Source organism: Balaenoptera physalus (genome assembly GCF_965194825.1).
Source record: "Balaenoptera physalus genome assembly, chromosome: 1".
In the NCBI taxonomy this organism is placed as follows: domain Eukaryota; kingdom Metazoa; phylum Chordata; class Mammalia; order Artiodactyla; family Balaenopteridae; genus Balaenoptera; species Balaenoptera physalus.
The window spans coordinates 55,995,192-56,009,941 of record NC_138882.1 but is presented as its reverse complement, the minus strand read 5'-3'; the positions used below and the strand labels follow the sequence as shown (position 1 = coordinate 56,009,941).

Below are 14,750 nucleotides of genomic sequence, written 5' to 3'. Positions count from 1 at the left end.
ATGCTGTTAAGAAAGCTGAAAAAAATATACCTAAAAAATATATATATATATTTTCTTATGCGTTCAGCAGGATTTTCTGCCATAGAGTTATCTGACAGGTGAGACCTGTTTGTCAACATGGTCTGTTTAGTAATCAGGTTTCTTAGTAACCAAACCTCCCAGAATAGGGCCCAAGACAGCCCCACCTCTGGCCAAGCCCCTGTCCGCAGTGAATGGTGTAGAGAGATGGCAGAATGATTCATTTGGTTGTCCCTGATCTCTTCCAGAGAAGAACCACGGCCGACAAAGGTAAATTACCTTCAGGATGGTAAATTAATTACTGTCAGGCTTGTTACAGATCCAACCAGTCAGAGGTACTGATCTGTCCTCCTTAACACAGACTTACACTGTCTGGTGCTGAGGAATCTCTTGATTTTTTTCTTCAAGCAGCTATATCAATATAAATGCTTCTCAACCTGGGACCTATGCAACACTGAGCATTATTTTAAACAGAGGCCTTTACATTGAGATGTTTTGTCCCCATAGAGCATGATGGAGTAACACATTGTACAGCTGCCATTCTCCAGAGAGACCCTCACAAAAGCAGGTTGTCTACCTCCTGTCTCCTAAGGCAGCCTCATGAATAAACCATCTTAATGTTAGGTCAACTGCATAAATAATTTAAGGCTAGGCTTGGGAGGGAAGAGGAAAGGTGAGTATGTGGGACACAGATCATACTACCAGTAGTCTGTCAGCTAAGGTTTGGGGGGGTCCTTGCAGCTTGGTGACAGGTAGTGCATCCATAAGGTTCAGCTGAACAGAAATTCCATTTCACCTATTGTCCCCTTTCTGGGACTCAATTAACAATGGATGGGAACTGATACAATCTTAAGCTTCCCCAGAATGTGCCCAACTCCTGCTCTTCTGTGAGGCTAACTCCAAACTAGAATGACTAGGGCTAGTTTCCTCTGGACATGAATTTGAATCCTTATCTCCTTGTAGAGGGAACACCAATCACAGGTCTTTTGAATCTTTCCACTGGGAAGCTGCAGAAACACTTTGGAGAGAAGCTTGCTTCTCTCATTTCTGATTGTGTGTTCTCACTCACTTCTCCTCACTAGACTGGAGTTATGTGGCATTTAAAAAATGTTCTTTCAAGTCTATTTATCCATCTGTCTCCTAGATCAGTCCCCATCCCTCAATCTTCTTCTCTTCCATGTATATTTCAAGTTTAGCTCTTTCTGCTTATGTCACACTTCCCTCCAATCTCTTTCCCTTGTTCTTTGTCAGCCAGCAAAAATCTCTCTCTTCTCATCTCCAAAACAGCCTACACACCATCTGTCGAGGTTGGCAGGCTCCTGTTCTCTCCTCTCTTTCTTCCCCTGGTGGGAGTCAGTCAAGATAAGCATGTGGATCCCCTGTGAAGCAGCTATAGGCAAACTGGACCCATCTGATGGTTCCTTCTTCACTAATGACTGCAGTTTCATGGGATTAGAAGTGAGCTTTGGGTACCAGTCTGTCTACTTGGACCCAGGCAAAGAGATACACACAGGGGGTGTTTAGGAGAACAGACTCTAGGGTCAGACAGTTTTGGTTTCAGTTCTGGGCTCTACTAGTTCTGTGATCATGGGTGAGTCACTTAACACATCTAAGAATCCTTATATAGAAAATAGATATGTATCTTCCTCATAGGGCTTACGGTGAGGAGTGAATGAGATAATTCAGAGCTTAGCACAGTCGCCTAGCCCATAAATGTTAGCTCTTATCATTATGTCATCCCAAACTGATAAGCAAAAGCCCAATATTTTTCTCAGCAGTTAAGAGAAATATTCAACACTTTCAGGTTGCAGAAATTATTGTTCCAATAATTGCTCTGCTATGAGCAGAGGTAATCGGGGTCTCCTGCGAACTTCATTTCCTATCATTACTTCTTATTTTTGATGGAGGTTCCTTGACAGTTTGAACCTCCTTTAACATGGAACGGGTAAACCTTTTGCAGCTGAGACAAGAGACCTGGCTTCTTTAATTGACAGCCCACTGCATATATCATCATGCCTCTCAGTATACTGGTGCATGCCCACTTCAGCTGTGGATGGATGGGCCTGGTAATTATCAAAGGATTAGTCTAAGAGGGAAGTGATTTGCAGAAATAGAGATGAGATTAGAGAGACCCACTGTGAAAGCCGTCTGGTCCCAAACTCAGTCTAACATTTTCTTTTCTCTTACTACACTGCCTGGGTCTGTGTATATATGTTGGTTTGTGGAGAGGAAATGAGCCCATCCAAGCCCTACTCTTATTAAGAACATCACTCATCTCCCTGGTACAACTGAGTTTCAACTTTTATTACTACCAGTGGCCAGACCTTACGTTCCACTTTGGATTATTTATAGTGGTGGGTCAGAAGATGAATAAATGCAATTCACAAAACACTTAAAACTTATTTTACCCAAGCCTTTCTACAAATATCTCATTGGAGCAATGAACAGGGCAAAAGAGATCAGGTTTTACTCTTCTCAGCCAATAATCAGAAATGAATACGCAATCAGGTAATTGAAATCATAAGGTAAACAAGCAAAGACCCCCAAATAACTTAAAAACCAGTTAGATTTAGGGATATCCAAGACCGAATAGTCCAAGAATAACAGAGATTTGACCGAATGGTAAGAGCCAGCCTGCAGGGGCGGTAGGGTGAGCCCGTTCCAGTGGGTGTAACTACCCAGCAATAGCCAACCACTGCCCATATGGGGTAGAAGAGCCTGGGAAGAAGAAACCCACCTGGGCTGTGAGGCATAAACTGTTCATGGGCCCAGTCTTGTGTCCAGATGCAGTGCAGTGAAGACAGGGGCAGGCTCTGGCCACACTTCTCCTTCCTCCCTATACGTTTCAATGTGAGGATCTCAGTACATATGGTTTTTTTCACCCACCTGGAAGACAAGAGCGTGGTCGGAAGACAAAAGCATGGTTGGAAGACAAAAGCATGGTCGGAAGACAAGAGCATGTGATGGGTGAAGGGAAGGAGCCAAACCTCCTCAATAACACTGTCATGTTTCCAAAGCAGTTTTGATCAGCAATAACAAATGCCTGGATTTGAGCAATTGTAAATGATTTCCCAGGCTGTGAGGGGGAGGGATTAGAGAGACAATTAAACAAAATCATCTGTGTTATCATATTGAAAGCAAATATCTGCCTTATGTTAATGGCATTTAAAGGATCCACAGAGGTAATACTAATGGAATTATAGGGGACGTGGCCAGGAATACCCAACAAGCGCCTATGGTAATTCAATTAGAAGAACCTTTAGGAACCCTAAAGTTGCATGATATTCGTAGTTTCCCCTTTGTTGGGCAATTTAACAAAATATTTATCAGTCTCTCTTTGCACGGGGAAGGAAATGAAAGTGTGTGCTTTGTTGAACTTGAGCCATGCTACTAAACCATGCCTCAGGTAGAATTTAACAGTGAGAACCTTGCTGTGTCCAGCATGTGCCCTCAACAAAGGCGAGGTCTTTTCAGCACACTGTTGAGGCAGTCATAGAATGAATTGTTCTGTGCATGTATGTCTTTCCCATCACATGGTGAAACTGTTTAAAAAGTATTAGCATGCCAGTGCTGGAAGGAGACCCAGCTGTCATCCATTCCAATCACCCCATTTTATTCAGGAGGCAACAAAAGCTCAGGGGAGTAACTTGTTCAAGGTCACAGAGCTAGTTATGGCTGAAAGCTGCAACTAGAACCCAGATCCCATTCTTCCCCGTCCATGACCCTAGATTTTCCCATGCTACTATTGCAGTAGAAATACTGGTGTTAGGGCTAGATAGAGATTGACATATGGAGAAGGTAGTAGTGATGCTTATGAGATGTATAGCTGTATATCTTATTGTTTGTACCATGCAGAAAGGAATATCATTGACATTCTTTATGTCCCATTATTACTCAATAGAAGACACATGGGAGGGGTTTTTTTGGTTTGTTTTTTCTGTTTTATCCAATAACATTTTTTAAGGTAACTTGTAGAAAGCAAATTTTCTACGCGACACCCTAAAAATCTGTCTGTATCATATGACTCAGTCCTACTTCTTTCCATAAAGAGGATATTTTACTTTGCCATTGTATTGTCATCCACAATTCAAAGAGGATAGATAATGGGGTTCTTTCCCCTAATATGTCTCTGAGAATCCAGGTCGAGACTGAGGACACTGTGCTGTGTCCCAGACTCCACCTCACCAGGATACCCAAGGACAGGATCACAAAGAAGATGAGAAATAATCATTTGCCTGATATCAGGCAATAGGGATAAGATACATTCTTAATTTGCAGGCAAAATCTTGCATCTAACCATTTAGTGTATCAAATCTCCTTCTATCCCCTTTTGATTTTCATAAGCCTTCATTTTTCCCAGTCTCCTGAACAGCTGCCCATGACTAAGAAGATTTAACTCTCTTTCCATACATATAAGGATGTCTTGTACATATCTGCATATGGAGAGAAAAGGTACGACTATAAAGTGATGAGTTTTGTGTGAGTGAACACGCGTGCGTATGAATGAAGCCTATACATCAGGACCTGCATTACCCAATCAGAGTTGGCCCTCAAATAGCCTCTAATTCCCTTGAGAGGCTCATCACTATCTCCAGTGATACTCTACTAATTAGAACATCTTGGGTATCCTTTTTAAAATATCACTTTTGGGACGCATACCAAAATGTTTTCTACTCATTTGTTCATTGTTTCGTCGAACACTTTTCGGTCACTTATCATATGTCAAGCAATATGGCAGAACCTGCAGGTATAAAATTTAAAAATTTAAACTCCTCCATTATTGAGGAGTTTACAGCCCAGGATTTTCCTAAACGTATCCCACTCATTTTCATTGTCTTCTTTTATTCATCATATTTGGTTCTAAGGGACTTTTTATTTAAACATAAAATATTTCCTCAAAGGACAAATATTTGCCACCATTAATTATATTTACAAGGATGTGCTTCAGGTTTTGGAAACACTTCCAAAAATATTTTGGGTCATTGCCTCATCCCTGGAATAAAATAGTGTACCTAAGGGACTTCTCTGACGAGCTAAATACTCTTTTTAGATGTTTAAATTCTGGCATATTTAGCCAACTATTGTTACAATTTTATCTTATTTTTTAAACTCTTTCATATCTTTAAATATTTATGTACACCATTGGTTTCCATGCTTCTTTGACTCTTCCACCGTATGGAATGAACTTTAGGAGCTGACAGTACACACACACACACACACACACACACACACACCCCACTGATCCCAACAGGTCAAGAAACAACACTCACCGTTACAAGGAGGGGTGCTCTCTAATATTTTCCTTTTTTGTGTTTTTAGGCCCTAACATAATGCATTAATTCAGTTCATAGGCCACTAAGGGGTATTGACTGCAGTGTAGGGTACTTGGTGTGACACTGTTATTTTTTATTACATATGTTTAAATACTTCCCTAAAATACAGTACAGAAGAACTATCACATTTATTCCCCCAAATTACAATCTTCCAAAGTATCCTGCAAGTACCACTTTTAAAAACAGATTTACTGCACATGTTTGTAGTACTTATTTATTATCTAGCTAGGTAGCAAGCTATTGCTACTTTCCCTGTTTTTACCCTATTCTTGATTCCTAGGTGACAAAAGTGTTGCCAATGCACCACGATGACTTTCTTCTTTCTACGTTTACCCCATCTCTGTGCTGTATTTATTTCTATGCTGATGGTGTTTTCTTATTTAAGCACTTAACAGCTATATCAAAATAAGCATTTAATAAAGTTAGGTTTACCACTTAATAGGGATTCTTTTATTATGCCAGATGACAAACTAATTGATTTCTTTTCTTTCAGCCTTTTGACCCACTTCACGCATTTAAAAATAGTATCGCTACTCTTTTATAGTTTAATCTTATGCCCACAGGCTCAGATGTGGCCCTGGGCAGACTTGCGTAGGGCAAAGCATGTGTCCAGCGTCCTCTCTTTCCTTACAGCATCCTCTTGTGTGCCCACGCCTTCCCTCAGAGCACTGAGTCCTCCTAAGTTGTTTCCTACCTGATCTGGGTTTGATTCCCAGTCCTGCCTCTCACTGACTTTGTGCCTCTAAACAAGTCATTTAAGTCCTCTCAACTGAAGTTTCTTTAACCATAAGATTGGGGAAATTGCAGGTTGCTGTGAGCAGAGTGAAGTCAATCCAACAGCAACTCCTGCAAGCAGAGGAAGAACTCAGTCCCTGAAAAGCATCTAGGAGAGAGCCACACCAGCCTAGGGATGCCGAGAGGCAGAGCAGATGTCACTGGCCAGCCGTGGAACAAAGTATCCCCAAAGCCAACTGGAAAAAAATGTTTGGAATCCAAGTCCTAGATGACCAGCAAAGATGGCCTGTAGGTAGCATTGTTGATATCAGATCCGCCAAGAGCAAAAAAAACCTGGCAGATGGCATTTTGCTGGTTTGTTGTTTCTTTTAAAAGTGTTTGGTGTGTACCCCACCCCCCACCCCCGAGGCTGTTGCCTCAAAGCATTTGTAAAGAAAAATGATACCTTCCTCACTGGGTTATTTTAAGATATTGATGGCACTGAGTATGAAAGTGCTTTGAAAATGGTAAAGCGCTCTACAAATGCTAATTTCTCTATTTACCCCTTTTCAAAACTGTTCAAAGCTGGCAATTTATATTGGGATAAGAAACAAATTCATGGTCAGGAATAGAAGACTGATATTGTTGAATGAAATGCACACTTTAGTTGATTGCATTCTCCTAGCTCCTTTATTTCCAGCTCAAGCTATCCATTAGAATCACCTTATGAACTTTGAGGACTTACCAGCACCCAGCCCTCTACCCAGAGACTCTGCGCCGCTTGGTCTGGGGAGGGGCTCAGGTAGCAGCTTGGTGTAAAAGGTGATTCTAATGTGTTGTCAGAATTGAGAGCCACTGTCAAAAGAGGAAATCTCATACGTTAGAATTGAGGGGAAAACCTAAATGATAACCAGACAAGGCTCTTACTGAGTCCAGGCAACCCTGCATATACTCTCACAGATGCATGGGATTCTTCGCATTAATTTCTTCAATCAAAATATATTCATTGGGCAGCTGCTCTCTGTCAGGCATATTCTGGGAAATCAAAGATAAATAATAAAAAACTCCTATCCTTAAGCAGTTCAGTCCATGGAAGACATAGGCTTTCGTGTAAGTTGTAGGTAGTTACAATTATATGTGTGAGTTCTATAATGGGGTAAGGAGGCTATAGGTGTAAGACTATACATTCTACCAGGGAATATCAGGAAAGCTTTTCATCAAATGTGAAATTTAAACTGAGTGATGACAAACGTGTACAGTTTTGTCAGGCAGAGAATAATTATGACAGCTAACATTCATTGGGCCATTAGCATGACCAGTCACCACTCTAAACACCTTACCCTATAACTCATCCAATCATTCCAATGACAAACTTAGGAGGTGAGAGCTAATATTCGCCCCATTTTATTACAGGGAAGTGGTCCTCCAAATGCATGCCTCCTACAGCAGAGGGCCATCCCTAGGCACCTTGTTAGAAATGCAAATTCTCAGCCCCCACCCCAGACCTACTGACTGGGAAACTCTCTGGTTGGGCTTCTCCCTCCCCCTTCCCCTACCCTTCCCCCTCTCCCCCTTTGTCTCCCTCTGTCTCCCATATCAGGACACAACAAGAAGGTAGGCATCTGCATGCTAGGAAGGGATGTCTCAGCAGAATCCAACCATGCTGGCATTCTGATCTTGGACTTGAATTTTCTGTTGTTTAAATCACTCAGTCTATGATATTTTGTTGTAGCAGCCCAAGCTGACTAATACAAACCTCCACCCAGGAAGAGGGAAGATTGTATGCAAAGGAACAGAGATAAGAGAAAGCATGGAATATACCTAAAAACATAGATGAATAGGATGAGGGATAAGGTGTTGGATGAGGGGCCCACGATGGAGTATGAGGTGTGACAAAAACTAAAGCATGAGAGATTGAAGTCAGATACTGAAGGCCCTTGTATGCAAGGGAAATGTGTTTAAACTTTTTCGTAGGAGCAATGAGGAGCCACTGAAAGATTTTAAGCAGATCAGATTCGTATTTTAGAACAGTAACTATTAGGGGAGAAATGAATGGATACGCATCCGGTGATTAGAGGGGTAGATTGATGTGTTAGGAAATTCTTGCATGATTCCAGATTCAAAGCAAAGAAAACATGAACTGAAGTCATAGAAGTTTGGGTCTGAAGTTTAAATATAAGATGCACTGAGATTAAGATGCCTATGGAAAATGTATATAGAAATATATATATGTAACATATAAACAGATGTATGTATAGATTTATATGAGTATGGATGGGAGAAAGTTGCTTAAAGACAGACACTAAGCTGTTCATATTTCTTTTTCAGACTAGAGGAACTGGAGAGGGAAGGAAAAAATAATTAATGTCTCCTTATACCTCTGTATTATACTTGTTGCAATGAGCACACAATACCTAACTAATTTTTTAACAAACCCAATAATGATCACACACGCACACACACATGCAGTTCTGGAGCTCAGGTGTGAGAGCTCGGCTTGAGGTGTAAATTTGGGTGACACCACTGTAGGGGTAACAGTGAAAACTGTGGGAGTTGAGAAACCTTGGGACTGAGGAGAAAAGTCCTCCAAGGGTGGCAGGCGGGGACCTACCCTGTTTAAATGCTAGACAAGGAAAGCATGGGAGCCTAGAAGGAGTAACCCGAGAAGGGATGCCAGAAGAGTCCAAGATCCTGAGGAAGCAGACCTGTCATCCCTGGCGTACCCCCAGCCTTCTTGACACGTAACAGATACTCCGTTGGCCATTCAACAGCTGAGGAATGAAAGAATATATTTTAGCAAGTGGAGTGACATCTGTGTCACACACTACTAGAAGAGTCATTAGCTGTGCAATACACCCTTTAAATTTGTCAATTAGAAGATTTCTGAGTCAAAAGAAAAGCCATTTTTATTTTTATTTTCTTCTCTCTGTTGTTTCTCATATCTGACATCCCCTTTCCTAATCCTGAAAAAAAAATATTCACTCATAGATACACAAACACATAGCATGCACACCTAGATTCAAATGGATGTAGCATTCTATTTTTATCCCTGAGGTAGTATCTTAGGAAAGAAAAAAAACACCCTTAGATATTTTTCTCATTGCAAGATGGGGGTAAGGGTGGCGGTAAGGAAGTGTATGTAAAGGTCTTTCACCCGTATTATACTGTATTGCTCCCAAATGGTTGAAGTCATGAACTTTTAATCTTGGCAGCATGATAATTCTCTTAGACACAGGAGGAAACATGAGGAAAATCAACGACCCGTTAGCAGCAGGGTGGTGGTTTGCGTTCTCAACTTTGGCCACATGCACTGGAACACATGCTGTTTGCCTTTTTAAGGGCAACTTTGCAGAGCACGAGACCAGCAAAGAGAAGGATTAGCTGATCATTTTGACCATCATCTCCTCTGAGGTAGAAAGAGACTGGAGGGCCACCAACCCTCCCCCAAATGTCCCAGACAGATTGAATTGAGGGCTGTTAAGGATTAATTCCCATAGTTGGTTACTCACAGCATCTGATCTAGATTTCCTTGTATTCAACAGTTCTCCATCATGCTCCAGCTGAAGCCCTTTGCCTCATCTTTCTTTGGGGAGGATACAAAAATGACAGCATTTTCAGGGTAAAAATTGCTTCTTAGCACTCTGATTTTAAAATTTAGTTTAGATTGAGAAATTTGGGATGCAGGCATGTCCCAAGATTATTTTGTTGATGTTGTTGCATGAAAGCAGGGTAGGAAAGGGATTGAAGGATATCTTCTTTTTTTAAAAAATGCACTGAATTCTAGAGCATGACCAGACTCCTCTTTTTTCCTTATTCTTCCAACCAGTGAATGCATCAGTAGATACCAATGGCTCTGGATGTAAAATATAGAGAGAATTTGACCATTTTTCACCATCTCCACAGCTACCACTTTAGTCCAAGCCATCACCATCTTTTACCTGGTTGTTCTGACCTCTGAACAGTTCTCTACTCCAACCAGGGCATCCTGGAGGCTATTCTCAACAGAGCAGCCGGAACAAGGCTGCTACAACAGATTATTATATTCAGATTACAGCTGGAGTCCTTACAGAGTCTGACAGAATCTGGTCGTCTACCTCTCTGACCTCGCTTCCTCCTACTCCCTCAGTCCCTCTCTGCCCTGTAGCCACTCCGGCCTCTTTGTCATTCCTGTAGCTCCTGCCTGCACTCACTCCTACCTAAGCCTGGCATGCTTTTATCCTCCAAATGCCCTCTTAAGTTCACACCCCACTTGCTTCAAGTCTTTGCTCAAATACCCTATTACTTGAGTACTCTCTGCAAAACAGCAACCTTCGCTGTTTCTCTCTATCCCCTTGCCCTGCTTTATTCTTCTTCATGGAACTGTTACTACCTGATATATTATGTATTTATTTGTTGATATGCTTGCTGAATGTACCCTTCCCCATTAGAATGTAAATTAAGGAAGCAGATGATTAGTGTGTTGCCTGTAGCAATTAGTCAATATTTTGTGGAATAAATATAAGCTACAAAAATAATATTTATTGTGCCTCATAGTGTATAACACAGGTGTTGAATAGAACTTGGACATCCAAGGGTTCTGGAAGCCTAAACTTATGATGGTGTATCTATACTTTCAGATTATTTTCTCCTAATTTGTCCCTTATTTAATTAGGATAGGCTTGAACAGGAGTCTTCTGGCAATTTCAACTTTATCAATTGGATCATAAAGGACTGTTTCTTTAATAAAAGAGAAGGTGGAATGTTTCTTCAACTTTCTTTTGAGACCCTAAGGTGGGTCCTTCCTTGTTATGGGAAGTCAGAGATTTTGCATTGTACCTCTTGGCAGCCCACATGATAACTAACACATTGCCTTACGTGTAGTTGGTTGTCATTAAAAAGAGTTTGCCTGAAGAGTAAAAATTGAGTAAATATTTCACTGGTTGTAGTAGGTTTTTCCCAAAGCCTAGGGCATGTCTGGAACTCCCATTCTTGAATCTGGAATGAGGGTCAGCCTTATAAACCTTGATCTAATTGGGATCCGTTGAGATGAAGTGAGATCCAGTGCTCTAAACAAAAGCCATATCCAGTTCACTTTTCATTCACTCAAGAAACATTTAAATGCCTATTATGTGTTAGGTAATATGCTAAGTACTGGGGATAAATGATGAGCCCAAAGGAGTCATGTTGCAACCTATATAGAACTTAAGACTAGTAGGGGAGACAGACCTTGATCAAACAATGATTCAAACAGTTGTGTAAAATCATAGTTGGCAAGTGCTATGAGTAAAAGAGACACAAGGTTGCAGGTGGCTATAATCGGAAATTTGACCCTGACAGAGAGATTCAAGGAAGGCTTCCTTAAGGAAGTGAATTGAGTTAAGAGAGAACTGGAGCAGAGCCCTCAAGGCAGAGGCAACATGAGGAGCAAATGCCCTATGGTTGAAGGACGTTAGGCCGGTCTGAGGTCCTTAAGAACGTCTTCATGGTGAGTGCACAGAGCAGGGTAGAACATACAAGACTGGAGATGTGGGTGAGGCAGGTCATTCACAGCTTCATAGGTTATTTTGATAATTTCTTAAACATATATCTAAAGAGTGATGGGAAGGCATGAAATAATTGATATGTTTGGGGGTTGAGAGTAAGGAGCTGCCTAACAAATTACCACAAATCTAGTGACTTAAACCAACACACATTAATTATTCCATATTTTGCATGAGTCAGGAATCCAAGCATGACTTAGACAGATTCTCTGCTCAGGGTCTCACAAGTCTGCAGTCAAGGTGTTGATCAGGCTGCATTGTCACCTGGAAGCTCAACTAGGGAAGAATCAACTTCCAAGTGCTTTCAGATTGTTGACTGAATTTTTTTTTTTAAGATTATTTTATTTTATTTTGATTTTTAAAAAATTTATTTTATTTATTTATTTTTGGCTGCATTGGGTCTTTGTTGCTGTGCTCGACCTTTCCCTAGTTGCGGCAAGCGGGGGCTACTCTTCGTTGCGGTGTGTGGGCTTCTCATTGCCGTGGCTTCTCTTGCTGCGGAGCACGGGCTCTAGGCGCCTGGGCTTCAGTAGTTGTGGCACGTGGGCTCAGTAGTTGTGGCTCACGGGCTCTAGAGCACAGGCTCAGTAGTTGTGGCGCACGGGCTTAGTTGCTCCTTGGCATGTGGGATCTTCCTGGACCAGGGCTCGAACCCATGTCCATTGGCAGGCGGATTCTTAACCACTGCGCCACCAGGGAAGTCCTTGTTGACTGAATTTATTTCCTTGCAGCTATAGGTCTGAGGGCCCCAGCTTCTTACTGGCTGTCAACTGGAGGCTGCCCTCAGGTCCCCGACCCATGGCCCTGCAGAGGCGGTTCACGACATGGCTGTTTGCTTCTTCAAGGCCCCAGGAGAATCTCTGTCTCCAGTCTGGTAATATGGAGTCTTACATCATGTACTGTAATCATGGGAGTGACATCCTATCCCCTTTGCTGCGTTCTACTGGTTAGACATAAATTACGGATCTTCCTTGTACTCAAGGGGAGGGAGTTATGCAAGGGCCTGACTCACTGGGGGCCACCTTAGGGTGTGTCCACCACAGGAGGGAAGAAGGAGATGACAGATGTTCAGATCTGATGGATTATGCAGAGTGCATTGAAAGTCTAGATGAGAGATGATAGTTTAGATTAGGATGGTGGCAGTGAAGACAGAGACGTAAGGTTTAACTTTGAACGTTATTTTAGAGGTCAGATTAATGGAACTTAGTGGTGGCTTGCACTTAAGGGGCAAGGAAGAGGAAGATGTCAAAAATGACTACCCGGTTTCTATTGAATAAGTAGATCAGTGGGGCTAACTCTGTCCACTCAGTAAAAGTCATTGGGAGGCTTTAAAAAAAGTACTCTAGGGCCTGACCCCAGGCTTTTAAAACCAGAATCTTTGGGGGTCCAGACATTGGTATCTTTTTTCTTATTTTTTTATTGAAGTATAGTTGGTTTACAATATTGTGTTAGTTTCTGGTGTGCAGCAAAATGATTCAGTCATATATATATATATATATATATATATGTACTTTTTTCCATTATAGGTTATTACAAGATATAGAACATAATTCCCCGTGTTATACAGTAGGTCCTTATTGTTTATTTTATATATAGTAATGTGGCATTGGTATTTTTAAAAAGATTTTACAGATGATTTCAATATGTACCCAGGATTGAGAACCACAGGACTAGATGTATTATTGTACCCTTCATTCTGATAGGAAACCACTTAGGATCATGAGGCTGGTTTTCAGGATGTTGAATTTGAGGAAGTTTTGAGACATCCAGTTAAAATACTCAGTCAGGTTGTACACAAATCATATGAGCTCAGGATGGAGACCTGGGCTAGAGGTATGAATTTCACATGATCTATGGGTAAACTGCCTTGTGTAGCCACGAATGGGGGTGAAATCACCTAGTGGTAGAATATATAGTAAGAAGAGATAAAGGCCTGTCCCTGGGCTTTGAGAAACTCCAACATTTAATGACTTGGTATAGGAATATGAGTCTACAAGGAGTGGCCACAGAGAAAGCAGTAAAAACAGACTGTGAGATCAAGGAAGTCAAGAGAAGAGAATGTTTACAGAAGAGGCAATGGTCAGTGATGTCACATGAACTTATGGAAGTGGGCTGGGGGATACTCAGATGCCTGACTCTCTCCCCAGTAAAAGTTGTGAGTTAGAAAGCTTTAATTACTTTTAATTGAATCCCCAAACTAGTATCTGCAAACTTTTCCTCTTGTTTTCCTCATTACAAAGGTAATGACTGTAAAATGTAGGAAATTTAGGAAGAACAGATTAGCCCAAATGAAGGAAATTTTAATTCCCCATAAACCTACCAACCAATGGTAACTACAATTGGCATGTATCTATCTCCTTGGAGTTCTTTTTTCAGCAGATATACATTATTTTTTAACAGAATAATAACTTGCATACTGTTTTATAGCCTGTATTTGTCACTTAATATAGCCTGTACAATTTTTCATATTCTTACATAGCATACACTCAAATGATTACATTATACTGAATTGTATGGATATGCCATAATTTGCTCAAGCAATCTATTATTTGACATTTAGGTTGTTTTGATTTCTCCACTATTATGAAGATAACATTATAAAATATAAGACATAATTGTGAATGTGGGGGGTCAGCAAAGCACTCAAAAGTTGGGATCCAATTTAGGGATAAGACACAGGTAAAGATCAGCTTTATTTCTGAAAGAGATGAGTAGAGGATGTGACCTAGATCTGGAACTAAATCTGGCATAGACAAAACAAGCCTTCCCATCGCGACCTCTCCAAACCAACCACCGTGCTACAGAAGCAGAGCCTGCTCTGCTAACTTATTGGATGATAGAACAGGCAGAATGCATATCCACTGCAGGCAGACAGCTTACAAAGAGAAAGAAGTCTAGAACTAACAGGGCCAGACCAGATCTGTTCTTCTCTCAGACTCACAGTACAAACAATTCCTGGTGACTACTTCTCTTGGTGAAGTCTTCCCCATATGTGGTAGCCAGCTTTCAAGATGGTCTTCAGTGATTCTCAGTTCTGGTATTCAAACCCTTGTGTGTCCCCCTCCCACGGGGAATCAGGCTTGGTCTATGTGAGCAGTAAACACAGCAGAAATGATGGTGTGTGACTTCCAAGGTTAGGTCATAAAAGGCATTACAGCTTTTGCCT

The 14,750-nt window shown here is 41.2% G+C and overlaps 1 protein-coding gene across 2 annotated transcripts in view; it reads left to right on the top strand.

The window, feature by feature from the left end:
• BRINP2 (BMP/retinoic acid inducible neural specific 2) overlaps nt 1-14,750 on the top strand; it is a 120,374-nt gene that overhangs the window by 29,496 nt on the left and 76,128 nt on the right. The window contains exon 2 of one of the 2 annotated variants that reach the window (XM_082462351.1): nt 12,316-12,458. The exons of the other annotated variant lie outside the window; for it this stretch is intronic. The gene's annotated coding sequence lies outside the window, so the exon portion shown is untranslated. The remainder of the gene's footprint in view (nt 1-12,315; nt 12,459-14,750) is intronic. 2 annotated transcript variants of the gene reach the window in all.